Source organism: Rhamphochromis longiceps, linkage group LG15, assembly GCF_057381845.1.
Source record: "Rhamphochromis longiceps isolate RC_006_pf linkage group LG15, R_longiceps_female_GT1.1, whole genome shotgun sequence".
NCBI classification, from domain to species: Eukaryota; Metazoa; Chordata; class Actinopteri; order Cichliformes; family Cichlidae; genus Rhamphochromis; species Rhamphochromis longiceps.
Genome location: NC_140571.1, coordinates 19,507,404 through 19,534,354, shown reverse-complemented (window position 1 = coordinate 19,534,354; position 26,951 = coordinate 19,507,404). Strand labels below are relative to the sequence as shown.

General features: G+C 36.6%; 1 protein-coding gene, 1 long non-coding RNA gene and 1 pseudogene across 2 annotated transcripts in view; 1 reads left to right on the top strand and 2 right to left on the bottom strand.

Annotated features, from left to right (window-relative positions):
• Nucleotides 1-26,951, bottom strand: part of LOC146652548 (exostosin-1) — a 358,469-nt gene that overhangs the window by 208,008 nt on the left and 123,510 nt on the right. The window lies entirely within an intron of this gene.
• On the bottom strand, nucleotides 7,043-11,137 carry LOC146652550 (uncharacterized). The gene is made up of 8 exons (XR_014907613.1): nucleotides 10,921-11,137; nucleotides 10,405-10,444; nucleotides 10,213-10,259; nucleotides 9,856-9,900; nucleotides 8,971-9,000; nucleotides 8,445-8,513; nucleotides 8,164-8,238; nucleotides 7,043-7,769 (listed from the first exon to the last, which is right to left on the bottom strand). It is a non-coding gene; the product is annotated as an uncharacterized LOC146652550 (long non-coding RNA).
• On the top strand, nucleotides 19,417-21,373 carry LOC146652549 (zinc finger BED domain-containing protein 4-like; annotated as a pseudogene).

Genomic DNA, 26,951 nt, shown 5'->3' with positions numbered 1-26,951 from the left:
GGCCAATATTAGTTAAGTATTTATTTACATATCCTGGCAGGGCTGTCCTGTGAATAATTCATCTAGAGGAGTCTGTTGACAAGACAGCCTGACGCAGGAGAAAGGAAATCAATGCAGCTATGATGGGCAGCAGACTCCAGCATATCTGCTTCTGACCTGAACCCCAGCTATTCTGTAGGTGTGTACACGTGTGTGTAGTTACAGAGGTTACAATGCATCCCTATGTAAAGTGATCAGGTCTTGATCTGCTGATCGGAGCGAAACATTGTCCGTCGAGGGCAGACAGGCCGCGGGGATATGTCATCTTCACGTTCCTCCTGTTCTACACTGTAGACTGTAACTCTAGTATGCCTAAACCTTGGACTTACACAGATTAAACTTCTGTGCAGTTACCATTTTACATCAGAAAGTGCCAACCTCAGGGGCTAAAATCATTTTAAAAACTGGGAAAAAACTGCTGCTCCTCAATGGGCACTTGAGGCTGGACCCGAAACTGAGTCAAATGTGAGAAACTCAAATGTAAAATGTATTATTAGGGGAACTTTCCCTTATACTGTGGCGTGAAAAGGTGTTTGCCCCCTTCCTGATTTCCTAGGGTTTTTTGCATGTTTGTTATATTTACATGCTTCAGATCATTGACCACAAATTTACATTACAGTGCAGAGTAAATGCAGTTTTTAAATGATGGTTTCATTGATTACGGGAGAAAAGCTACCCAAACTTACCTGGTCTTATGTGAAAAAGTAATTGCTGCTCTTGTTAAATGAATTAACTGTGACCACATTTTTTTGAAAGCTGAGTTCACTTTTACTAAACACACTAAGGCCTAAATACTGCCAGACCTGTTAACTCAAGAAATCGTTTAAATAGAACCTGTCTGAGAAAGTAAAGCAAGCAAGAAGATCTCAAAAACAACACTTCACACCACAATTTAAAGAAACACCTGAGAAACAAAGTCACTGGAAAAGGTTACAAAGCTATTTCTAAAGCTGTGGGACTCCAGCGGGCCACGGTGAGAGCGACTATACGCAAATGGAGAAAACAAAGAGCAATGGTGAACTTTCCCAGGAGTGACCGGCCTACCAAAATTACTCCAAGAACACATTGACAACTCATCCAGGCAGTCACAAGAGAACCCAAAACAACATGAAAGAATTGCAGGCTTCACATTTCACAGTTAAGGTCAGACTTCATGATTCAGCAATAAGAAAGCGACTGGGCGAAAATGACATATATGAGAGGCTTTAGGAGAAAACCAGTGACGAGCAAAAGAAACATCAATGCTCATCTCATATTTGCCAAAAATCATGAATGAACATCATACCAACAGTAAAATATGGTGGTGGTTGTGTGATGTTCTGGGGCTTTTTTGCTACCTCAGGACCTGGAAGACTTGCTATAGTAATTGAAACCATGAATTCTGCTGTATACAAAAACATCCTAAAGGAGAATGTCAGTCCATCTGTTGGCGACCTGAAGCTGAAGCACACTTAGGTTCTGCTGCAGGACAATGATCCAAAATAGACCAGCAAATTCACTTCTAAATGACGAGAAAAACAAAATAAAGACTTTGAACTGGCCTAGTGAAAGTTCTGAGCTGAATCCCATTGAGATGCTGTGGCATGACCTTAAAAAGGCAGTTCATGCTCGAAAACCCAATGTGGCTGAATTACAACAAATTTGCAAAGTGGGTCAAAATTCCTCCACAGTGCTGCTAAAGACTTGTTGCTAGTTATCGCAAATGCTTGATTGCAGTTGCTAAGGGTAGCCCAACTAGTTATTAGGTTTAGGAGGCAATCGCTTTTTCACGTAGGTTTGGATTTTTTTCCCCCCTTAACAAGCACCTTCATTTAGAAAATACATTTTGTGTTCACTTTTTCTATCTTTGTCTAATATTTAAATTTGTTTAATTATCCAAAACATTTAAGTGTGACAAACACACAAAAAAAAAGGAAATCAGGGAGGGGGCAAACACTTTTTCACACCACTGTAGTAAGAGATTTGCATTTTTTTGTTCAGTATTCACAATATTACACTGGAGAGACTTGAAACTCAAAGACTCCTGAATTTAAACCCATCAAAGGATTCCACAACAGCTCAGCTGATGGTAAATATATTCACAGGGCAAAAAAAGCCTATTAAGATGTTTTTTTAACCAATGTCATCCATGTCTAAGCAATGTCAGCAGATCTGACTGGTGATTTTGTACATGTAGATTTTTGTTTTGTTTTGTTTATTACAGTTAAAAGATACAGTTAAAGATCATCTTTTAAAATAACAGCCCAAAATAAATGTCCAGAGCCACTGTCCAGAGGCTTCCAAGTGACACGATTTTCTTTTAAAACAACTTTGGATTTAGTAATAATAATAATAATAACAATGGATTGGATTTATATAGCACTTTTCAAGGCACCCAAAGCGCTTTACAATGCCACTATTCATTCACTCTGGCATTCACACACTGGTGGAGGCAAGCTCTGGCCAACACCAGTAGGCAGTAGGGTAAAGTGTCTTGCCCAAGGACACAACGACCAGGACAGAGAGCCCAGGGATCGAACCGGCAACCTTGCAGTTACAGATACGCTTCCCAACCCCCCTGAGCCACGGTCGTCCATGGTAAAAAAAAAAAACAGTGCTTGGAAACAGTTGTTCAGTTTAGCTTTGTCCAATTAGTGCATTCTTTTTATGCCCATTTTCAATAGCCAGCATTAGTTTCCCATTTGTTATCACAGTGAATTATGGGCAAACTAGCATTAGCTGACCCTTATCCAGATCTGACAACCATATCTAAATTATCTAAAGATTTTGTATTCATTCAAACTATTTTATATCTTTTTCATGATTATAGCTCATGAAAATCAGAAGCATCTCAAATCACAAAATATTTTCTAAGACCAATCATGAAAAGAACTTCTAAAAAGTAGAGTTAAACACTGAGGTGGGGCTTCCAGATGTTTCTAACCCACAATAATAAGATGGTCATCAAACCATTTAGTAGTAGTTTTGGAACAGTGGACATGTGCTTTGGGAAAAGGAAATCAGCACCTCCATAAAGCTTGTCAACACATGCAAGCTTGAAACACTCCATAATTTCCTGGTAGACAGATTTGTTGACTTTGGACACCACCTTACAAAAGCAGATGGCATGTCACTCTGAATCATTACTGGCTGCAGAAACTGCACACTGGACTTCCAACATCTTTAAATTTGTGTCCTTCCACTCATCATCCAAACTTATGATCTTCATTTCAAAATGAGAGGCAAAGATGACTTTTATCTGAGAACCTCCTTCATAGCAAAAGCTCAGTTCTTGTTCTCCTAACCCAGGTAAGACATTGCTAATATTGCCTCTGGTTCATGGCTGGCTTGATATTAGGAATGCAACAGTTGTAGTTCCTTTTATGAAGATGTTTTTGGATGATGACGCTTGATGTGATGACACAAGCCTGAGTCTCTGTGAGGCTCTCACAAGTTCAGGAATTATATTTTCTTGATGATCGAACCACAACTGTGGCCATCCCAGTTGCGAGTGCACCTTTTTCTACTACGCTTTCTTTCTCACATTCAACCCTTTGATAAAGCACAATGTGCCATACTCTCCTTGTGGAGCATGTCATTGATCATCATCTGATCAACTGTCACATCAGCAGTCTTGCCCATGAGTGCGATAGTGTGCACTGACCAATAAACACTGTATTTACACTGTTAGTAAAAACAGAATTTAAATATTCTACCAACTGGGGATACCGAATTTATGATTTCCATGAAGTATAATCCATAATAATCAAAATTAAAGCAAAAATTGGCATGATGTATTGCAATTCACCTGGAATGACTATGTAAGATATAAAAATTATGTTTTTTAATTAAAATAAAAAGTAAGAAAATAAGTATCTGCAGTATGTGCTGTGATTCCCGGTGCTCAGCTTGAATTAACTAATGTTCATTCGTCTGACTAAAACCTTCTTTGTAAGTCTCATCTTATCCCATCTTTCTCTACTGATATTCTTTACTTCCTCTTTCAGTGAATAGCCACTTCATTTTACTATTGTTTGTCAATTTCATATTTAACAACACTAAGTCACCCCACCCCCCCTTTCCCTCCACCACTTTACTTGAATACTTTAAATATCCTCAACTTGAATGAAGACAAACTGTGGATAACTGAGATAATTGAACACTAACATGAGCTAGATGAATTAAGACATATGACAAGCCTTTTTTGAGAATGTTTTCTTTTAGGCTAATTCAACAATATAGTTAACAAGATACCTTTGGGTTTTCAATTTATTGGTTTGAATAACAAAAACACAAATTGAGTCTGCCTCTTTATTCAACTTAGAGTCATTAAACGCTCATCATCTCTATTGTGTATTGTCCCTAGGGATTCATCTTTCATGGTTACATTTCCAATTGTAAACTGCTCTGGATAAAAGAATCCATGAAAGCCAATCGAAATCATTATTTGACAGATAAAAATCTTATAAAACTGTTGCTTTAAAAATGACTACAAAAAATTCCTAACAAAAAATCTCCACAAAAATGGTCACAAATGCTTAGTGTGGCTATTTAAATATTTTCCACCAGGGGCCACTTACGTCCCACGTCACCCCTTCTTGTGGCCTGTATATTGACGTGAAGAAATATAATGCAATTTGGCCTTTGAAGTAACATCTTTTTTTGTTAGGTAAGATGGAAATTTCTGATCATTGTATCAGAAGCACATTTGTGAGGTCAGACACCGATGTTGGACGAGAGAGCCTCGTTCACAGTCTCCGCACTTGTTCATCCCAAAGGTGTTCTGTTGGGTTGAGGACAGAACTCTGTCCTGTCTTCTCTTTGTGTTTGTCGAGTTGTCTGTGTGTCTCTTTCTCGCCCCTTGCCCTCTCTGGTCCATTGCTCTCTCGCTCCCTCTGTTCCTGGGGTCATGCTCAGCTTGTCCCATCTATTAGACTGTTGCCAGCTGTGTGTCTCAGGTTTTTCCTCTTTGCCCTGATTTCCTTGTGTATTTAGTGTCTGTGTCTCCCTCTGTCTGGCATTGCACTCCTCTTCATTCTCCTCCTGTGAGTTCTGCCTGCTTGTTTAGTTCCTGTTCTTTCCAGTTAAGTTTTTGTATTCGTTTCAGTCCAGCAATAAAGCTGAGGTTTGAGTTTAGTTTTGCCTTCTGGGTCGTGCAATCCTGCCTGCGTCACACAGTGCATGATACATTATGAGGAACTTAAACTCCAAAAGCAGAACATCATCCAAATTAAAGGAGTCTGATATAAAAGAATGTAAAGAATTTAAAAATAGGGCTAAATGTAATTCATAGATTTGAATGCATTTCAAATGTTGTAAATGTAAATTTCTATGTGTTATATTTATTCATTAGTACCTGAAAAGAAAAAATAAAATCAATATTAAAGGGTTTGTGTATAAGAGCAGTGACCATCCTGTGATGTTGAAGAAGCTTTAGAAAAGACTTAATTGATTTCAATGGATTTGAAGCAACTGAGAAGACTATAAAAACAGGGCACCTTCAGTGGTGAGTTCCATGTTCAATTTTTTTTTTCTTAACAAAGACTCCCACAGGAATTCAGCTGACTCAACATTAAAGCGCTTCATGTCTGTCCTCTGTAACTTCAACAATTCTACTGACAATTTAACAAAAAATCCCCAAGGACCTCTTTGAAGAACCAAGAATTACATTTATCATGTGGGTCTTTAAGAGAGCAATACGGATTTAAAAGAGAAACCTTTTTAAATAGTTTCATAAGTCACTATGAAAATGACAGCAAGCACAGATAAACCTGAAAATGCAGTTTACGATGGGAAGTAACCCTGTTGTCTTTTCTTTGTGGCTTCCTCTGTAGTACATCAACATATAATCAGTCTAGCAACTTCATGTACCATGTCTCAGCAATTACGCGCCAATTAAATACCAGAGATATAAATTTACAGACCTCTAGTTTTGTGCTTGTAGCTCAAAAAATACAGAGACAGAAGAACAAATATTACATTCAACTGTCACCACAGTTTCTGAGATCCAGTAGTTCATACTTCATAGTAAATATGAAAAACAGAGAGAAACCATAATGAGACTGGAATTACAATAAATGTGATTCTGCATGAGAAAAGAAAAAGCTGATGGAATTGAAAGGTGATAAAAGATAAATGGACAGACTCGAAGCAATTCCTGAAGAAATGAAGGAATGCCAATGGAAAAGACAAATTGCAATTTTTTTCAGGTGTACAAACTGAACTGTATTCTGACAAACGGTCTGTAAAGATATACTAAAAATGCTTAGAGATAAAATAAATAGAATGAATAAACAGTGCAGGAAAACAGAGGGGGAGGGGGGGTGGATGGATAGATTAATGGATGACAAATTATGTTAATTATGTTAATTAATTATGTCCCAATTACTTGTTTTGCATTCCTGTTACCTTCAAGTTCTACTTTCACTGTTTGGCCAACCTACATTCTTGCAGTAATCTAGTAGGCAAGTCCTTCAGTCATAGTCTGTTTTCCTGTGTTTGTATTGAGCAAGTTTTGTTCCTTTTTTTTTAAAACAAAAATTATATTCTAGTGGAACATTGCATTAGTCAACTGATGCAATTTAAATGACTGTACAGTAGATATGATGAGATTAAATCAAGCCCTGAAAGAAACTATTCAGTTTTTTCAGCAATATTATATCGTGTTATGCTCACTTATTATGGATTGGAATTTTTAGTTTTACAATCTGATTCAAAATTGATCTTTAATTAAAAAAAAGGTCTTCATTTAATAAAGAAAAAAAGCTGCAGTATACTTTGGCTCTACTGTCCTAGACTGCTGATTACAGGTATTTACCCACCGAGCTGAAAATGAAACACAGATGACAATGAAGCTAACTTGTCTTGATGACAGTATTCTGTCCGGATAAAGGAAAAAGCAGAGAATCAGGTGTGATATTATGAATCAGGATTTTATGTAAAGTTAAAACATTTTTGTGTTGGAGAACTAACCATTAAGTATTAAATCAAAAATGTATTCAAACAGCTGTGCTTCCCCCATACGGTAAAAAAATATATTTTAAAATACATTTTGAAATATATTTCAAAATATACAAAAAATGGCCAAAAAATATATGTGCTAAAATACATTTTAAAATATATTTATATATTTAAAATGTATTTTAGCACATATATTTTTTGGCCATTTTTTGTATATTTTGAAATGTATTTCAAAATGTATTTTAAAATACATTTTGAAATATGTTTATGTATTTTGAAATGTTTTTTAGCACATATATTTTTTGGCCATTTTTTGTATATTTTGAAATATATTAATAAAATATATTTCAAAATACAATTTAAATTTATTTAAAATCATTCAAAAAAATATAAATTTAACCCTTCATATATTTCTAAGAAAACACATTCACATGTAACATCTGAAAGAAATCTTTATTTGATGTTTAAAACATACATATAGCATATCAATCAAGCAAGGAATATTCATTTTATAAGTTTATTCTCATTACATACTCAAACATTCTAAAAGAAACACACACACATATACATATATGTGTGTGTGTGTGTGTGTATATATATATATATATATATACACACACACACACACATATGTGTGTGTATGTGTATATGTGTGTGTGATTGTATGAACATAAGTCAGCATACTTAAAATGTAATTTCTTTTCCTTTTCCAGCAGTCTCAGTTCCCCCAGCTTTCACGGCAATCCTCAAAGCCCTTCTGGACACGCTGGGAAACCCCTTCCTTACCGCCACTGTAACAAACAAAAGTCACAGTTCTATTACTTTTATCAGAGTTAAAATAAAAATGTGATTTATGTTAGCTGGCTTCATTTAGCAAACAGATATTTCTGTTTATATAGATACAGATATTAATACAGATATATTTTACGCATAATTTTACCTCTTTTTTTTCCTAGATGGGAAGTCTACCAGTTCACATTACAGTAATGCTAACACCCCTTTTGGTCGTCTCTCCTTACCTTCCAGCATTCATAAATCTGTTGACCTTCTTTGTCTGAGACCAACCACTACAATGCATCATCACCTATTTGTATTGGTAACTTACTTTACAACCTATTTTAATGGTTGCAAAGTAAGTTACTTGTACTGTATGCAATTTTAGATACACAGAAAGTCTTCACTTACTATATATGGCTGTCATAGTGTCCTTATCAAGGGCAGTTCTTCACTCTGCGCCGATGTCCGTTTTGCTCTGTCCTCCTATAAAAAGCATGAACATTTGAGTGTTTGACTAGTTTTAGATTTCCAAAAATTTGATATTTGTACAACTAAACATTTGAACTACAATATATGCTATTGAGCGATACTTTTATGGGTAATTTTTGGTAAAGAAACTGGTGACAGAGTTGTAGGCTTTTTAAAGTACTATTAGCTAACCATTTGAACTGACTTTCAAAGCTGATTACCTTTTAAATTGCTGTGGATCAAAACCTCCAGTGGGAAGGCGGCCATTAGAAGAACACGCACCATTGAACCTGAAAATAACAAAAACAAACAAAAAACAGAACAATATATAAGAGTCCGGTAGGGTAATAAATCTCTTCTGAAGCAATATAGTTCATTTTGGGTGAAAAACAAAACATTCCTCTAAAATATATATACTGACATCAGCAATCAACATCATGATTGTAATTATTTCCTTTTTAGTACATCTACTGCTGTTTGCATGTGTCAAGCACTACGACTGTATCTATGCATATAAATTCACCATATATATCCAGCAAAAATGTTTTGTTATAGTCAAAAGGAAAACAAAGGCATTCAATCAGAGGTGAGAAATTAATTGGGAATATGAATTATAGGTGAACTATTCTTTACCTACTAGCAATCAAGCTTCTTTAACCAAGAAGCTTGAAATATTTGAATGTAAAATAAAATAAATAAATAAATAATAATAAAAATAACATGATGTAATTAAAATTCACAACTTACATTAAGGAAATCTGCATTTGTATCCACAGGCTAAAAGTAAAACAGTAAATGTGTTAATGATAGTACAGGTATTTGTAAAAAAAAAAAAAAAAAAAAAAAAAAAAAAGAGGCAGTAACTGTGACGCTTCTAGTGGGATGCTAAATGCAGAGATTTATATTTACAGTATAATACTGCATGTACGGTTAACTGTGTTGTGAACTGTAACTGAATATTAGAGAATCTCAGAGAAATTAAATGTATTTATTTTTTGAATTTATCAATCATAAAACCGTCTGTTTTGAAGGCCTGTTACGATAGCGACTTTTTGTTGGTCGGTATATTGCCCCATAAACAATTGCGACAAGTTATGTCATTGTCATTTTAAGACCATTTTATGTCTTTGAATGTATAATCATAATATAACACCATAATAATGCAAGATCTACACACTTTCAATTGACAAACCAACATCTAATTCTTAAAGTATTTAGATCATTGAAATTAGGAATCAAAATATTAGATACCTTAAAAACTTGAATAAATAGTAAATTTTCTAACAAATAGAAAACAATGTTATTTAATGTTATTGTTTTGTTATCATTATATTTTATTTTTGTAAATATAATGGCGGATAAATTACATCATCAACAATTATTGAGGTCATGTACATGTATTGTGTGTTAAGTCGATATATCGATTATTGTGATAGGCCTACTGTTTTGGTATCATAACGAGCTTGTCAAACATGCATGACCACTAAACAATGTCTAAGCAGTAGTATTGGTCTGAATGACAACAAACATAACTAGTGTTTTGGAAAATCTGTTAGAAAACAGTTATTTCAATAATTATGATTAGCATGTGACACAGACACCGCATAAAAAACTACAACAACAAATACTTACTTTAGGAGGATGGGGGAGGGCAGCATGAGGTTGAGACTTTGACATCTGTAAAAAACAAATTCATGTATTACAAACAAGTCACTTAAAAATACATTAATGTGGCAGACTGTTCCCTGTTCAGATGCAGTGTATAAGCACAATCAGGGCTGTCACAACAATGGGGTGGGGCCAAGTGGCTGCAACCCTAGGTACAATGTGCAGGTATATATAATTACATATAATATATGTGAATAAAGCAAGAATCTGTTTAGGTTAGTCACTGTGCTGACTGATGCTTGCTAGGTTTATATGATTGCAAACTGCACAAAAACAACAACAGCAACAACATTAATGACAATGACAAACAAAATTACTTACATTTATGTAAATCTCACATTAGGAAGATCTGCATTCGATTTCATGGGCTGAAATAAATAGGCAGAAACATTACTGCTAAAAAAATAAAAAACAAAAACTCTAAAAAGCCTAAAAATGACTTAAAAAGCAAGGAAATGTGGAACATTGTAATTAGCGAACATTAATAAAGCATAACTGTTCTTTGTTTCTAACCTTGGTAAGTACTCTGTAGCCAGAAGGAGAGGTAGGATTTCTGTGAAAGCCAAATTAAATGTGAATAGGCTTTGATAGTTATTGAGAAGGCAGAATAATAAGAAAAGGCAAAAGTACGTCACAATAAAATTAATTAAGTTACATATTTTGATTACCAAATTATGGAAGCGTGGAGCTGCCACCCAGGCAAAAGAAAAATAGAGCTGTATCACGTTATGACGTGAAATGTTTATTGTTCTAACATTATGCTTTTCATGTTTGTATAATATAATATCACGTTATTATAATATACATAATTGTCACGTTCGCACAATATTGTACGGACGTGATAATTATGTACATTTTTCGTACAATGTTGTTCAAACATGTTGTTCAAACATGATAGTATATTGTTACAACGATAAACTTTTCACGTTATAACGTGATATACTTATATTTCTCTTTTGCCTGGGTGGCAGCTCTACGCTTCCGTTCCAAATACACGAGAATAAAGTAATATTATATGGGAAAAGGCACCTGCTAGCTTGATGATGGAGGCTTCTTAGACTGGCCACCCGCCTTGGCTTCTTGTCGCCACTCCACGAAATAAAGGTCCGTTTCCTCCATGCCGGCTAATTATTCATCCTCATTAAAATCTCGTATATGTTCAGTTGGCAGAATTGAGAATTTTACATCTTCCAACCACTTAACTAACGCGAACATAATCGGCTTGTTTCTTCCTGTCTCCTGTATCCGGCCGTTCCTCTCGCTGTTAGTGATGGGTCGTTCGCGAACGAAATGGCTCTTAGAGCCGGCTCTTTGACGTGAACGACGCGAGCCGGCTCCTTATCGCGAGCCGTCACGTGGGTTTTTTTTTTTCTTTCTCTCAGCCTCTCTCTCGCACTTTTTTTCCGCTTCACTCTGCACGCGAGCCTTGTGCTTTACGCTGGGCAGAGGGGGGAGGGGCGGTAGTTACACTCAGTAGCACAGGAACAGAGCCAGAGAGAGAGAAAGAGAGGCAGGGACAACAACATTAGAAAGGTATAGTAATCATCCACAACTATTTTCGGTTGCAGATGATAAAGGATTGAGAAAGTTTATTCATGCAGGTCCATATGACAGAGAATATGCATGTTCTTTTAGTTTTCATATTATAATTTATATTTAATTGTGTTGTGGTTTGCAGTGTTTTGTGTTCTTTTCACTTTAAATTTGTGAAAGGAAAAAGCTGAAAATTTAAATAGTTAAAACTTGAAATGTGAATAGTTGATTTTTGTATTAGATGATTTATTTATTACATTTTATGTGGAGTGAATAAATAAAAGTATATTTACGGTGGCCCCTAGAGACAAAGCACATACAAACTTCAAATCACGTACGAACTCTGAAGCATGTACAAACTCCAAAACACGTAAAAACACGTACAAACTCCAAAACACGTAAAAACTCCAAAACACGTAAAAACACGTACAAACTCCGAAGCACGTAAAAACTCAGAAGCATATAAAAGCTCAGAAGCACATAAAAACTCAAAACACGTACAAAAGACAACAGAAGTGCTCCAGGATGCTGGGCACAGTGTTGAGCCTTTGTTATCTTGTGGCTACACAAGCCAGCAAGTACCAACGACCGGATTTGGTGTGTGGTAATAACAGGTAAATGAACTTTTTTTTAAATTATTTGAATATATATATGAGTGCCTGTGTATAAATACACAAACAATACACACATGCTTTCAATTGTGTGATTTAAGTGATCTAGTAGCTCTGCTTTGGAAGTTCAGTTCATGCTAGAAATGTGTTTTGGAGTTTATACGTGTTTTGTCTCTAGGGGCCACCGCATATATTTATATATAAACATATATAAATAAAACCACTTGTTTTTACGTTAGTAATTCCTTTTGTGCATAATTTTATATTATTGTTAATAATAAATTAATTAAAGCAACAAAACAACCTGAAGAGCCGGTTCGGAGCCGAAAGAGCCGGCTCTTTTTAGTGAGCCGAACCGAAAGAGCCGGATCTCTAAAAAGAGCCGGAAATCCCATCACTACTCGCTGTCAGATTTCGCGCCTCAGAGACGTCGTTATTTTTCAAAAAAAAAAAAAAAGAAGAAAGAAAGAAAGAAACAGCAACAACTACTAAAGAGAGTTTTTGCACGTTCATTGCACATTTGTGGGAATGTTTAAATATTTAATTTTTATTAATTACTTTTCATTATATCTTTATTTTTTAAACCACCGTGGCAATGCGCATGCGCATACACTCCTGCACGCAAAGGGCTTTGGAGTTGACGTAATGTCGCAATGCATTGTGGGAGCGCAGCACCATCTTGGCAGGTCACGAATCAAAACAAGATTGCTACGAACCATTCTGAAACGTAGCTCAAAAGAAAATGACGGTATAGAGACAGATTCTGTCCAGATGCAAAGAGACGGTACTTGATTGTTGAAATGTGGACCCGTATGAAATATAGCCGTGGAGTAGAAACCCTGAAGACCAAACCGCTATTGACTTAGCATGATCTACTCTCATACCTTGTCTGTGGAGTCAGAGCATACACGGCGCACCAATTTCGCAATTATAAATCTCTGGAGGCGCACATCCAATTCACCAAGGACTGGGTACAAGATTTGGCTATTTTTAAGCCTCCACGTTGTGAGTACGCCGTCATTCAAGCAAAGGTAAGTCAGCTTGAGTACTGCGAGTAAAATGCGTTTGATTCCCCCCAGCATTCAAATTAGTGCTAGTAAAAATTCATTCGTGAGGGGGAAATTACAGTGAGAACATGTAGAGGCTCTGTTAGAGGGATAACATAGTGAGTTCAGTGCATTGATGTGACATTGTCCTGAAGGATTTAGTTATTCTTTATGGTTAAAGAAATTGCCCTAATTAATTCATATTTATTATAAATAATCCTAATTACACATCTTGCTTCCTTGTTTGTGTCTTGTGTCACTAAAAATACATTCTGTTTTAGTTTTATACATTGATTAATGACCTGCAGAATCTGCTTGTCATATTAGGTGTCCATAGTTGTCACTTAAAGTCGAACTTTATGTTTTCTCCCTCTTGAAAGTGATTACATCCTTGCATTACATACTTTAGGTTCATTTTTTGCTGATAGGTTTCTAAAAAGAAACATGCAGATTTAGAATATAACATGCAGCGTTCTATAGATGGATACATAAAAACACTTTATTTGTTACATTTATGATAAATGGATTTGAAAGTAAATAAAACACATTTGTGTTGGACTTGGCTTATTAAAGTTCTTGTCTTTAAATGAACTTTGTCTGTGTGTGTTTTAGGTCCTGCACTCTTAAAGACTGAATTGCAGCATTGCAGCCACAGGTCATTGTGAGCATCACAGGGAAGGTTGAAGCCGCCCACTGCAGCTGTATGGCTAGAGTCGTGGAGACTTGCAGCCATGTCACTGCTCTTCTGTTTAATGTAGAAGCAACAGTGAGGATCTGTGGCACAAGGACTGTTACAGATGAACCTGCATACTGGGTTTTGCTGGGTAATATGACCAAGATACAGCCAGAGGTTGGCCATAAGATAGACTTCTCCTCTTCAGCTGCCCAAAAAAAAGGTTCTTGATCAAAACATAAACAGACCATTCGTTGTGACAGGTAAAAGAAGCCATCCTCAAAAAAGAAAAGTTCCACCTGCTACTGTGGAGGAGTTGGATCAACTGATGGGACAATATTTTTCCAAGCATAGTTCTGTTCTGAATAACCCATAATGTTTTAATTTAGGGGCCATGTAAATACTTTGCATTTACTGAATATGTACTTACTAAATACCACTGTTCAAAAGTTGAATAAAGAAACAAAGAAATGTTTGCCTATTTTTAATTAAAAGCACTTTGTAACTGATGTGATGTTCGACAATGTAGAAAAAATGTTATGTATAGTTTACAAATGACAAAATGTTCACATAAAATCATGACAGCATTTGTATAATATCACCCACTACTAGCATTCTGTAATTTACTGTCTCTTTTGAAAACTTATCACTACATAAACAGCACAAGACTTAAAAGTATTTAACAAGAGCATTTTTCCCTGGTTTTACTACCACACTGGGGCACATGTTCACCAAAACGCAGCAAACCTTTGCCATCTTATCCAGGAAGGTCACCTTTTTACCCTCACATGGAAGAAGTAATCTGATTGGCATGGTGGTATGTAGCATGTAGTTTGAAGCAGGGATTTCGTAGTGCCCCATGTGTAGTGTTGGAACCCAGTCAGGATTTGTTTCATTCATTTCATAGGCTGGTTTGTTGCAATAATGCCAAATAATTAGCAACTCTATAAATAGAAGGTAGTTCTGCATGTTTGTTCTAAGTTTGTGCTATTGAAAATAAAATTAACAGGCTATAAATAATAATATGAACTTATTTAGAACTTACCTGAATGAAAATACTGGAGCACACCAACAGATATCTGTGGCTGGTAGAGAACTGAATATCAGCTCGTCTCGCAGCTGCTATCCAGGCTAGACGCCTTCTTTTGGTAACATCCAACACATAAGCTCCCTCATGATGTTTCCAGGTGAGGAAACAATGAAAAGAGAGCCTGTTTTCAAGCTTATTCCTTTGTCGGTAGTGCAATCTAACATTACAACCGACCACACAGCAAGCATTTGTTTGGCCTGCTAATATGGCGCCTTGACCAAAAATCCTGGCTACGCCCCATCCCGTAAGATCACGCTCCAGAGCCCTATTAACGTACGGATCTAGAAAGAAGACGCTGCATTTTTAACTCTGAGGGAGATGGAGAATGAGCCTATTTCCAAAACAGTGGAGTGTGTTCCTTTAAGTACTAAATTGTATATATTGTCAAAAACTAAAGTGTACATAGCAGTTGTTGTATCTTGTTTACTGTATCACTGACAGATAATTTCAAAGTCAATGAACGCTACATTATAGTGAGATATTGTGTAATGTGAAATACTGTAAGCAAATGAATAAACAACCTAATTCGTGATAGACCTTTGACTCTGTTTTGTTTGAATCCAACTGTTTTTTGCAGATGTGCATAAAACATGTTACTTTTAGTATTGTTATCATTATCATCATTATTGCACTAAATATATTTTAAATAAAGGATACTTTGATATACATTCTACTGTAAGGTTGGAAATGTATTTTCTTCACCCTAAAATATGTTTTGAAATGTATTTTGGTTTGAAAGAAATATATTTTCAATTTCAAAAATATATTTTTTTGGAGCATCACAAATACAAAATATATTTACCATATATTTGAAATATATTTTGGCCAGGAAAAATGTATTTTTTTACCGTATGGGCCAGAAGAACAACTACAATTACAACTACATTACACAAAAGTTGTATCTTAGGGCTTTAGGCTAAAACACAAAAGGAACAGGTAGGATGTTTGAAGCTGTCACAATAAAACACAATGAAAACTGTTGGAGCAAATATTTTAATTCTTGGAGTCAATCTTTTGGTTTGCCAGCCAATAGTGGAATTCTCAAACTGTGTCTTTTTCCCAGTTCTTAGTCTTGGTTTCTCATGACGTCCTCCACCTCTGCAATAGATCTTCCATCTTGGTTTATTAAGGACAACTTTGATCTGATAGATCTTGGTGTTCTTACAATTATAAATTTATGTTTCGCTTTTAGTATAGTTCCTGTGTGTTTACACAGTAGTACAGTCATTCTCATAGAAGAAAATTCCTTGCTTCTTTAAGAATGGCTATATCAGAACTGCTACTTTATGCTAAAAGTCTAGAAAACATTATTTTTATTCAACTATTATTTCTAGACGAGAACAATATCCATCAGACCTTTAATTCTGGTGATTGTGCTTTCTTAGTTCTGCTGGACTTAAGTGTTGATTTTAACAATGTCAATCATGATTAACCCATTAAGACAGAACACCTGGAACACTTTGAAGGAGTCAAGGATTTGGTTCTTAACTAATTTAAATCAAACTGATGACTTTTTTTTTGTTAATATTGAGAAATACTACTCTGCATCAGCAGTTATGACATCTGAAATTCCATAAGGGTCTATCTGGCATTGTTCTTTTTCTCTTTGTACATTTTTAAAAATTCGTATGCAGATGATTTACCTTTAAATCTTGGAAATTGCCGCTCCATATAAAGTCTCAATGAGTGCATCTTGGATACAGTTAATTGATTGGGAAACACTTTTAATTGAGGTTAAGGAGATTGAAGGATAGCCTGGCTTTTTTGAGCCCTTTCATTTATCGCGGGTTAAAAATCTGAGGCCATAACAAAAGGGTGTGTAACCATCCTGCTCTAGTAGTAATCAGCCTGCTACTACAGACATGGTACCATAATGAATAATCTCAGAAAAATTACAATTTACAGACCAATTTTTGCCCACAATTGTTTGCTCACATGTTTGCCATATTCCCCCACTGGCTTTTAACTGAGCAATAATAATTTGCAGACCAAGATTCCTATTCAAAACTATAGCCAAGTGCAAACTCAGACTTTTTGTTCTTATCTGATAGCTTGTCATGAAATACTTTCTGTCAGTGGAGAACTGGGAATGCTTCAGTCAACATAAGAAGCAAATATGTTCTGCAAAGTAACATATGTAGGGAAATGTGGGTGAGTGGGGCAGGAAAGAACTCAACAGAAAAGTTGCAGCATGTGTGCATGAGCTGGAATAGGCAATTTTGATTATTTTCTGAAGAATACAGACTACAGTAGACAGAGAAGCTAAAGGAGATGATAGAGACAATCCATCAAACAGACACCTGCATGGTCATAGTGAAAGGGAACAAAAAAAACTACCTTATACAATGCTGAACACCTTGCTACAAGCAGCTCTTTATATGCTTACTCACAGCACACAATGAGATCAATGGAAATTCTTTTTTGTTTGCATTTCTACAGTATTTACATACTTTTCTACAAGCACCACCCGAGGCACAGTCACAAATAATTTTTTCATATGTCCTTAAATCACATAGCAAGTGCTCGCTGCTAAGTTCTGTAGGAACTATGCTTTCTGAAACTATAAATGTCAGTCAAACAGTTTGGGTGGGCTGACAGTCTATTTTCTTTTTATTGTTTTTACTGTTCTCAGCTAGAACTAAAATGTGTGTCAGTCAAGTTGACGAGAGTTTCACTTGAGCTGTGAAAACAACGTATTGTTCAAAGACTAGAATTTCAGCATTCAGCATTTCTTTGCACACAAAGCTTTATGGGAGTTCAGTAATGGCCAGCTACTCTCCATGGCAGCTCTGGAGACACTCTCAATATCAAACTTCTTCTTATCTTGAACTTTGTCCTTTTTTTTCCCCTCAACGCAAACAAATTTTCCTTATAAAATCGCTTTTATAACAGTCGGTCCTGTGCAGTATCTTCCAAGTACACCACACTGTTATATTTTTTACATGTCGAACCACAAGGTAGTGTAGTAGCTGTAAAATAATTATTATGCTCTTGTTAGGCATAAACATAAATGCTAAAAAATTTGTGTTTATGGATTTCATATGTATTATAATCACAACAAAAGCTGTTGCAACAATGTAATAATCTCAATGTACATTGTGCTGAACATGACTCTGTTTCCCTGAATCTGTCATTCTTCCATGTCATGAGAAGGAGAACAAAAAAAAAGTGAGGATCACCATACCAATTTGGAGGACTATTGATTTCACGTTGCGGTTGTTGTCTGCAAATTTTGTACTTTGTACTCCATTTTATTATTTTAAAATATGAGGTGTTTGTTGTTTTTGTAAGCTTTAGAATATGAATCCACTAATATATTAAGTTGTATAATTATTATTATTATTATTTTACATTGTGTCTTATTTCAGGGACCATGCACAAAATACATAATGACATAAAAAGGAAAACATGCCTTGTATCATATTTATCTATCAGCTAATTTCCATCTGCAGTCCCAAATAGGGATGGGTACCAGTGTCCGGTGCCATTGTGGAACCGGTTCTGACATAAACGGTAGTAACCAGACCGAAAAGCACCGCACAATTCGGTGCTTCATTTCGGTGCTTTTTTCCCTGAGAAATCTAGCCAATCACTTCCTTTCCCAGGATAGTAGGCGGGCCCAGGTACGTAACGGGGTTTTTTTTTTTTAGAGCAGAGCTAAAATGCCGAAGGCGAAGCGCTCGAGAGTGTGGCTGTACTTCACAGCAAAAGATATAAACTCAGCAGCCTGCAACAAGTGCTTAAAGGTAATAATGTGCAAAGGAGGTAACACCTCAAATCTAATGAAACACATGGCATCGCATAGCGTTTTTTTAAAAGCCGAGAAATGCACCGCATTTGATAACTTGCAGCAAGACATCACACCTAGCACATCTACTGCGGGTGTGGTGCCTGTTCTCGGAGTTAGCAACATCCAAGAACCCGAAGAGGAGAGTCCGGCCCCTAGCCCTGCCAGTGTAGCAGAAATGATAACTGATGATGATGATGATGGCAGCAGCAGCCGTTCTTCTCTGGGTGAGTATCTTAATGTTGTTCGTGTGTAATTTAACCACGTTATTAAATTAATGCATGTAAGGTGAACTAGCAAACATCATCATAGCTACATGCGGCTGTCTTCTTGTTTGATGGCAGATACTCCCTTCACCCTGGCCAAAAAGGCTAAAATGACGAAAGAAAAAGTGGACGAAATTCATAGGGCAGTGGCAAAATTTATAGTCAAAGATCTCCATCCATTTTCAACGGTGGAGTCACCATCATTCAGGTGAAAAATGTTGTATTACTCTGACATAAAAAATAGACTGTATAATACTGTAAAGGTTAATATGTTCATAGCAGCTTAGCTTTGTAAGTCTTCTCTAAATATTATAAGTAAACTATATTTGAATAAAAGGTGAGCTATATGTTTTTATTTTTTATCTGGAAGAAAAAAATTAATGAAAATTCAAATGTATTTTCTGTTTATTCTGGGAGCTGCTTTATATGTTTTATTTATTTTATCTGAAAAAAAGAATTAAATTTCAAGCCAAAAACACTTTCTTTTTATAAATTTGTTTGGGGGTTTTTTTGTTTGTTTTTTTCAATTCAGGGAGATGTCCTCTGCCCTTAATCCGAGGTATCAGCCCCCATCCAGGGATGATCTATCCAACACACTTATACCTGCTTGGTATTGCGTGGAGAAAAGCAACCTCATCCAGAATTTGGCACAGGTTAACAAGGTCGCTATCACCTGTGATGGATGGACCAGTATTGCTCAGGACCATTTCCTCACAGTGACTGTTCACTACATCTAAAAAGGCAAAATGAAGCAGAATGTGCTCAGCACTGAAGCAGTTTATGAGTCACAAACAGATCCAGTTGTCGCTAAAGAAATATCAAGCGTTATGAGCAATTTCACTTGGGAGGGAAAATAATTGCTGCCAATGCCTGCAACATGGATGTTGCTTTGAAAAAATTGGACTTTTTAAAAGTGGGATGCTTTGCTCATACCCTCAACCTGGCCGTACAAAAGGTGTATGACATTCCTGCAGTTTCCAGCTGGTGTGCCAAAATCCGTTCAGTTGTGGTGTGGCTCAAACGTTCATCCTTGAGCAAAACTGTGCTCAGAGAAAAGCAGCGAATCCTGAGTAAGTAGCGCATGCAGTTACATATCAAGAAGTATTGTCATTCATATTAGCTTTTTTATAGTAATTTAAAATATGTTTGTGTCTATCTGTGCTTTAGATTTGCCAGAGCATAATGTAATTCTTGACGTTAAGACGCGCTGGAATTCTCTCTTCCTAATGGTGAAGAGATTTATGGAGCAGTTTGATGCAATCCAGGCAGCTGCTCTGGATCAACGGCTGAGGAAGCCTATGGACAAGGACAAGTAAGTGAATGACATGAGCATCACTTGCAAGAGCTAAATAACGTCAGTTACCTTTAACATTGTGAATATTTTTCAACAGGCTAGAAAGGTTCACGCACACTGATCTAATCAAGGCAGAGGAGTTTATTAAGTGCATGCAAGTCCTGTACACGTCAACCATGTGTGTCTCAAGTGACAAGTCACCCACATGCAGCCAAACCATCCCCATCCTGGCCAAGCTGGAGGCACATTTCAGACGATGTGATGAAGACAGTGTTTTCACCTCTTCAATAAAAGAGAAAGTCTGGGGTAGTCTGCAGAAAAGATATCAGGTATTTGCAGACAATGTCAATGCGCATGAAAAATAGGGTTACCTTTTTTCAGTATCAGCTCCTATGTTATATCTTGTTTTACTTAAAGGATGAAAACCTTCAGAAATTTCTGAAGGAGGCCACGATGATGGACCCACGTTTTAAAGGCAGGCTAGATGGTGAGGCAACTACTGACATCTGGGACAGGTTGGAGAAGACAGCAGTTGCAAATGCCACAGCAGCAGTTGCACAGGTATTTTCATTGTGTGTGTACAATCTTGTCCTTTTGCATCATGATGTAGTTTCTATGTTGAAGGAATGCTCTTTTACTATCTGTGTGTCCATAGCCTCCCACTGAGGACCCCAAAGCACACAGCAAGGTGGATGATGCTGACATGGACAAGCCAGAAAAATATGTCATTTCATATTTTTTCTAACACAACCAGTGCATTCTAAAAGTGATCTTTATTTATTTTGCAAACCTCACACATCTTTTTTTGTTGTTTTTCAGCTAAGTAAGGTCCAGAAGTCACCCTTAGAAAAGCTGTTTAAGGATGAAGACAGAGAGCTTCAACAGGCTGCTTCTCAAGCGGGTAGAGTCTCCTCAATCACAGAGCAGGTACAGAAGGAGCTTCAAATATACAAAAGACTGCCAGGAATTACCTCTGGACAAGACCCTGTGGCCTGGTGGTGGAGTAAGAGGGAAACACTCCCCAATTTATCTGCCCTATCAGAAAAATACTTGTGTGTCCCAGCCTCATCAACGCCTTCTGAAAGAGTTTTCTCTTGTGCTGGGCATGCCATCAGCTAAGAGCGATGCCGTATAGCTCTAGAAAAGGCTAATATGATTATCTTCTTGCAAAAAAACTACTAAACATCACAGGTTTCATGACAAAGTTTGTTTTCAATTGTTTAAGCACTGGTTCCAACCAAAGACGTTATGTTTTATTGACAGAAAGGGCTAACTTTGTTATAATTTTGCTTAAAAAAAATTACTGGGAAAATAAAAACACAAGAGGTTTTTGGACGAAGTTTGTGTTCTTTATTCTTTAAGCACCGGTTCGAGCACCGTTTAAGCACCGGCACCGTTTCAGAAGTACCGTTTTGGCACCGGTATCAGATAAAACCTAAACGATACCCATCCCTAGTCCCAAAGCATTATCCCCATAGATAATGTATGAATAAAAAATACAGTTATCTTTAGCTAAATCATTAAAATGACATACATATTATACACCGATCATTTTCTTAAGCATTTATCAATCCAGGGGTGCATCAATCCTTAATAAGTAAGCATTGGGATACACCCTGAACACACATCCATCACAAGGTTAATACAAAGAGATGACGTAGTTTACATACGCTAGAACATTTCAGAACCACCAATTAATCTAATAAATATCTGTAGACTGATGGAGGAAGTTGGAGTTCCCAGGCACACAAGAAGGCCCCACCTCCCTGTGTTGTGAGGCTGTGAGGCACAGTGTGTGGTAACAACTGAGCCACACAAATGTAATATATAAAATTCTGACATGGCCCATTCTGCATACACAGTGACTATACAAGTGTATTTACTATTGTAAGTGCACGTTATGTTTTCTGTGTTCACATAATTAAGCTGACTTTTATCTAAGCAAAGGATCTAAATGTTTATTTTACCACCTTGAAAACTTTTGTTAAATACAAACCCTTTTGACACTCTTGGAAGGTACCACTTTTTAGGTAATACAGCAAATGTAGTTCATAGCAAAGCACATGATCCTGAAAATTAAACACAATGCTTTTTGCATAATTTTTCTAAACTGTATGATCAGATATTTGGATTTCCTGTCCCTCCCTACATCCTACCCTCAACATCTACTTCCTGTATCGTTCTCTCCTCTACAAAGCTTTGCTCTGTGTGCACTATCGGATGAGAAGGAGCTTTAGACACACGCGCACACACGCACACACACACACACACACACACACACACACACACACACACACACACACACACACACACAGAAAGGAAAAGGAAAACAACTAGCATGGCAATAAATGACGGCAGACTCTTCAGACTGCACCTGATACTTAACTTGATGAATAACTTAATAAGCCTATAAATAAATAGTTTGTTTTGGTTTGTACATTTTAAAAAACAAGAAAGAGGCAGGGGACACACCAAAAATATATGTTACACACATGTATATAAAAAACTTCAAGTGAAAAATGCTGATGACATTGTGCATTCGGTCTTGTACCTAACATAACAAAAACTGGTCATCCAAAATTTACATTCAAAGCAGATGATGTGTCCAAAGCAACCACTCCTCTCCAGTCATCATTAACAAAGACAACATCTGGTGTGCCTGTTGTGGTGCCTTAAAGAACATCACAATCAGTACAACAGAATATGGAACAGATGACTTTATGTTTTAACTAACAAGTCAACAAGTCATCAATTATCCTGCAAAACCCCTCACAGCACAGACAGCAGAGAGGCATGTAATCTGATTTAAACTGCAAAAAGACTCCTCAATCAAATGTATATTTGATGGTTTTCCATCTCCCATATATTATAATCTGAAGCCTGAAGAGAGTTAAATTACTTTACACGACTGAGGCTAGACTAATATTAATATATATATATATATATATATATATATATATATTACATCATAAACCCACAAGGGACCTAGGTGCATTAGCTGATGTTTACTGTTACCCTTTTAAGCAACATGTAAATCAGTGGCCTAATTCTGTGGCTATAGTTTGGAAATAACAGCTCTATTAATCTGTCTGGTAGTGTAATCAATCATTAGTGCAGCTCCACACTCTTTCATAACAGAGCTGCACAGGTCAGCTCTGCAGCCTGTGCAACATGAAGTATTAATTACTCATGTTTGCCAGCAAACTTCAAATACTGTAGTTTCACTCCTCTGAAATCCTTTCCAATTAGGTGAAACTGAAGATGTGTGTGTGTGTTCATAGATCCATCTATCCATGTGTGTGTATAGTGTAGAGCAGACCTTCCCAAAGTCCCCCTAGGGGGGGCGCAGAGTTATGGCAGGGGAGGCGGCGGTATGAAAAGGAAAAAAAAAAAACAAAAACGCTTGGACACTGCTAGCACTGGGCGCCCACAGAAACACAAAGCAGGAGATGAAGCATTGCTGAATAGGTTTCCAAACCAACTTCATTCTAAGCCAAAGACTAGAAAATATGGTGAAGCATGTCTTCCCTTTGGTTTCACCTGCACAAGTGCCATGGTAGGTCTCCCCTGCAGAATTGGTTTTCCCTTCGTTGGGAGCAGCGCTGGGCTCTTCAAATCATGGACAAACTATATTCCACGTTCTTGATTTTTAGTTCACAAACACTTGTTATAATAACTAACTACTCCTGACATTTTGGAGATGTTAGCTCTTTATACAGTTAAGTTACAGCGGGATAAAAAAAAAAATATCAGGCTGATCCTGCCACAATTTGTTCCCCCGGACAAACAGTATCCTGCAGTTGTTTATGTTTTTAAACCCATTTTGCACAGAGAGGCATTTTTTGAAAAATGTATTGATAGCAATGTTGAATATTATTACACAGAAGAAAAAAAACAACTACACGTAAAATAATTACACCGTGACGCCTCTGCCTTTGTAAATGGAGGGACAGTAACTGTGTGTAAAACCTGCAGATAGTCAGATTAACAGTAACAGTATTTTGTCTCTCTCTGCCATTCTGCAATTCATCTCATGTAAACAATAACGTGGCGCACAGCGTGACGTGAAAAAGGGCACATACCTTTGACGTTGCGTTACGAACTCTGTATTCCTCGTCCACACGTAAACGCAAAAAAGGAGTTCTAAAAAATCTCCGTTTTCAGTGATTCCAAATGCCGTTTACCTGTGGACGAAACAGCTGCGTTTTCAAAAATACCCGTGCAGGTGCGGACGTAGCGTAAAAGAATTAGTAGTTTATTTTATTACTACCTGTAATTTATTGCAGATTACTTATATTTGCTTAATTGTTTACTAAATGTTTGAGGTGTGAAATAAACGCAATGGAGCAAAATATCGGCGTGTGTGGTTGGAGGATGTGTTAGTGCGTGCGCGCACGGGGGGTGGGGGGAACATTTTTCTTGTAAAACAAAAAAAGTTTGGGAACCACTGGTGTAGAGGATGACGTGGTAATTTTATTGCAGTCATTATTAAAAACATATATTTCTGTATAGCTTTAATTCCAAGTTTATGTTCTTCTTCTTTTGCACAGCTATCAATTTATTCTTTTTTTTATGTTACCTTATAAACCACTATTTTTCTTAAACCTGTGAGAAAAGACAAGTAATTGTGTGAGGTTTTTTTGTCTGGTTGGTTGTTTTGGGGTTTTTTTCCCCCTAATTTTTTAGAATCCCTATTACAGTAAATATCTCTTAAAACACAACCAGATTTCCTGATGTCCATATTTCAAAACTTACATGAACATTAAACACGCATAGAAGTATCCATAAGTACAACACTAAAGACACAAAGACGTGAATCTGTGAAAGAACCTCTATTTTTTATCTGTTTAATGTGTGGTAACCTGTTCCAGGTAGAATAAAATCTTTACAGACACAGGCGGGAGCTGTTCTGGAAGCAGCTTTGAAATATGACAGAAACCACATATTTCAGAAAAGTCAAACAAAAGTTAGCAGGAGTCCAAGGGGGAAAGAGGTAAAAACCAGACTATTAATGTTGTAATGTTAATGTTGTAGTTTTGCGCATTTTTCACATAAATTTGACCAATCCTCTAGGAGAAGTAACAATTCTAAATGATGATTTGATGATAGATGCCTGAATATGGATCCTGTGGATGGACGCCTCACCATTGCATGAGCTCACATGCTCAACCAGATGAGCCCATAAAAGCAAGAACAAAGGGCTAAAAGTTATTAATCAGTTCACCTACTGAGAAGAATTTGTGACTAAACTTTTTGTCATATATATAAAAGACAAAATCACTCAACAATAGTACAATAACACTACAACGGAAAAAAGAAGAATAAATATCAACTTATTTCTCATAAAGTTACAACTTCCACCACTATTATGATGGAAGTAAAGAGTGTTGATGCAGTCATACATTTTCCTGCATGCACATCCATCAAAGTAATGGCCATCAAACTGCCTGTTCACAGAGTATTTATTTTACATTTCAAAATCTTAAAAATATTCTGGATAATCTATTATATGTTATAAAAAATGAATATTTGGGTAATGGCAGTGAATCCAAAACTGTAGTTTTGGTTGGCATGATATCTTTGTGAAGAAAACGACAACGGTTCTGATCCATCACGCCTGCCAACAATTATATGTATCAGTTATGTAATGTCCTCTAGACATGCACAGACGCATTAGATTTAAGAGTGCAAGGAAGGTGAACATGCTGGAGGGGACATAGACATCAATCAGCTCATAATCTGAGAGGGCATACTATCAATGACAAGAGAGAAATAAACAAGACAGCCAGGATAATACAGCAAATATACCTCAATAAACAGGAGCAGCAGTGGGACTGTGCAGTGAATCTCTTCTGCTGATTTTTCAGCAGCTATAACACAGTGGATGCTGTCAGCGTGGAAGTCAATAAGTGATTGAGTAATTGTGACCCCAAAGACACCTGAGTGACAGAAATAAAAAGGCTTGGAGGTTGCAAGGACAAAGAAAATGGAGAAATGAAGCAAAACTAACCTGAGGGGACATGCAACCTTCACCAGTTCCATTTAAAACAGACAGCAGCAGCTGCTGTTTAGTCATTACTGTGAAACTGAGAGTGTACCCACTGTTCATGTGCATTCACACCCACTGAGCACTTGATTAGGAACATACGTGCAATCCAACACAAGCTCTGCCATATATTCTATTTTTCCTCTTCTGTTGTAATAGAAGAAATCTCCTCATTCCCAGCCCCCTTTTTCACAGGGTGTTTCCCCTGGGGTCAATTCTTGATCTTATCGCATTAAGTCTATGAGTAAATAGTCTCCAGCTAACTTGAGCTTTGACCTAAGTAAATACTTGAGTTTATGGTTTCAATCTCTAGTTTCAAATTGTATTAAATATAACACATTGCTTAGTTTGTAAGCATCATGGCCCCATTAGTGTCCAAAGGGACAATAAAGCAGAGTAATGTGCAGCTTCTTGGTTTCTGAAGTCAGACGCACCCTTCACTTGTTAGCTGAGACTGCAAAAAAGAGAAAACAGTGAAAACACTTGCTTGAGTGTTAACAGAAGACTTCACTGTACTTAAGGTGATGTCTTGGTCGCTACATCCATTATAGTATATGCAGACCGTGTTTCAGTGTAGCTGCAGTGAAAGACCCTATCAGCCATGTCATTTTGAGTCAGTCATCAAATTGAAATACATTTATGGCATTGACAACATTTACATCTACTTCTTGATATTAAAAAAATGTTTTGTTGATGTTATTTTTTCTGATGAAT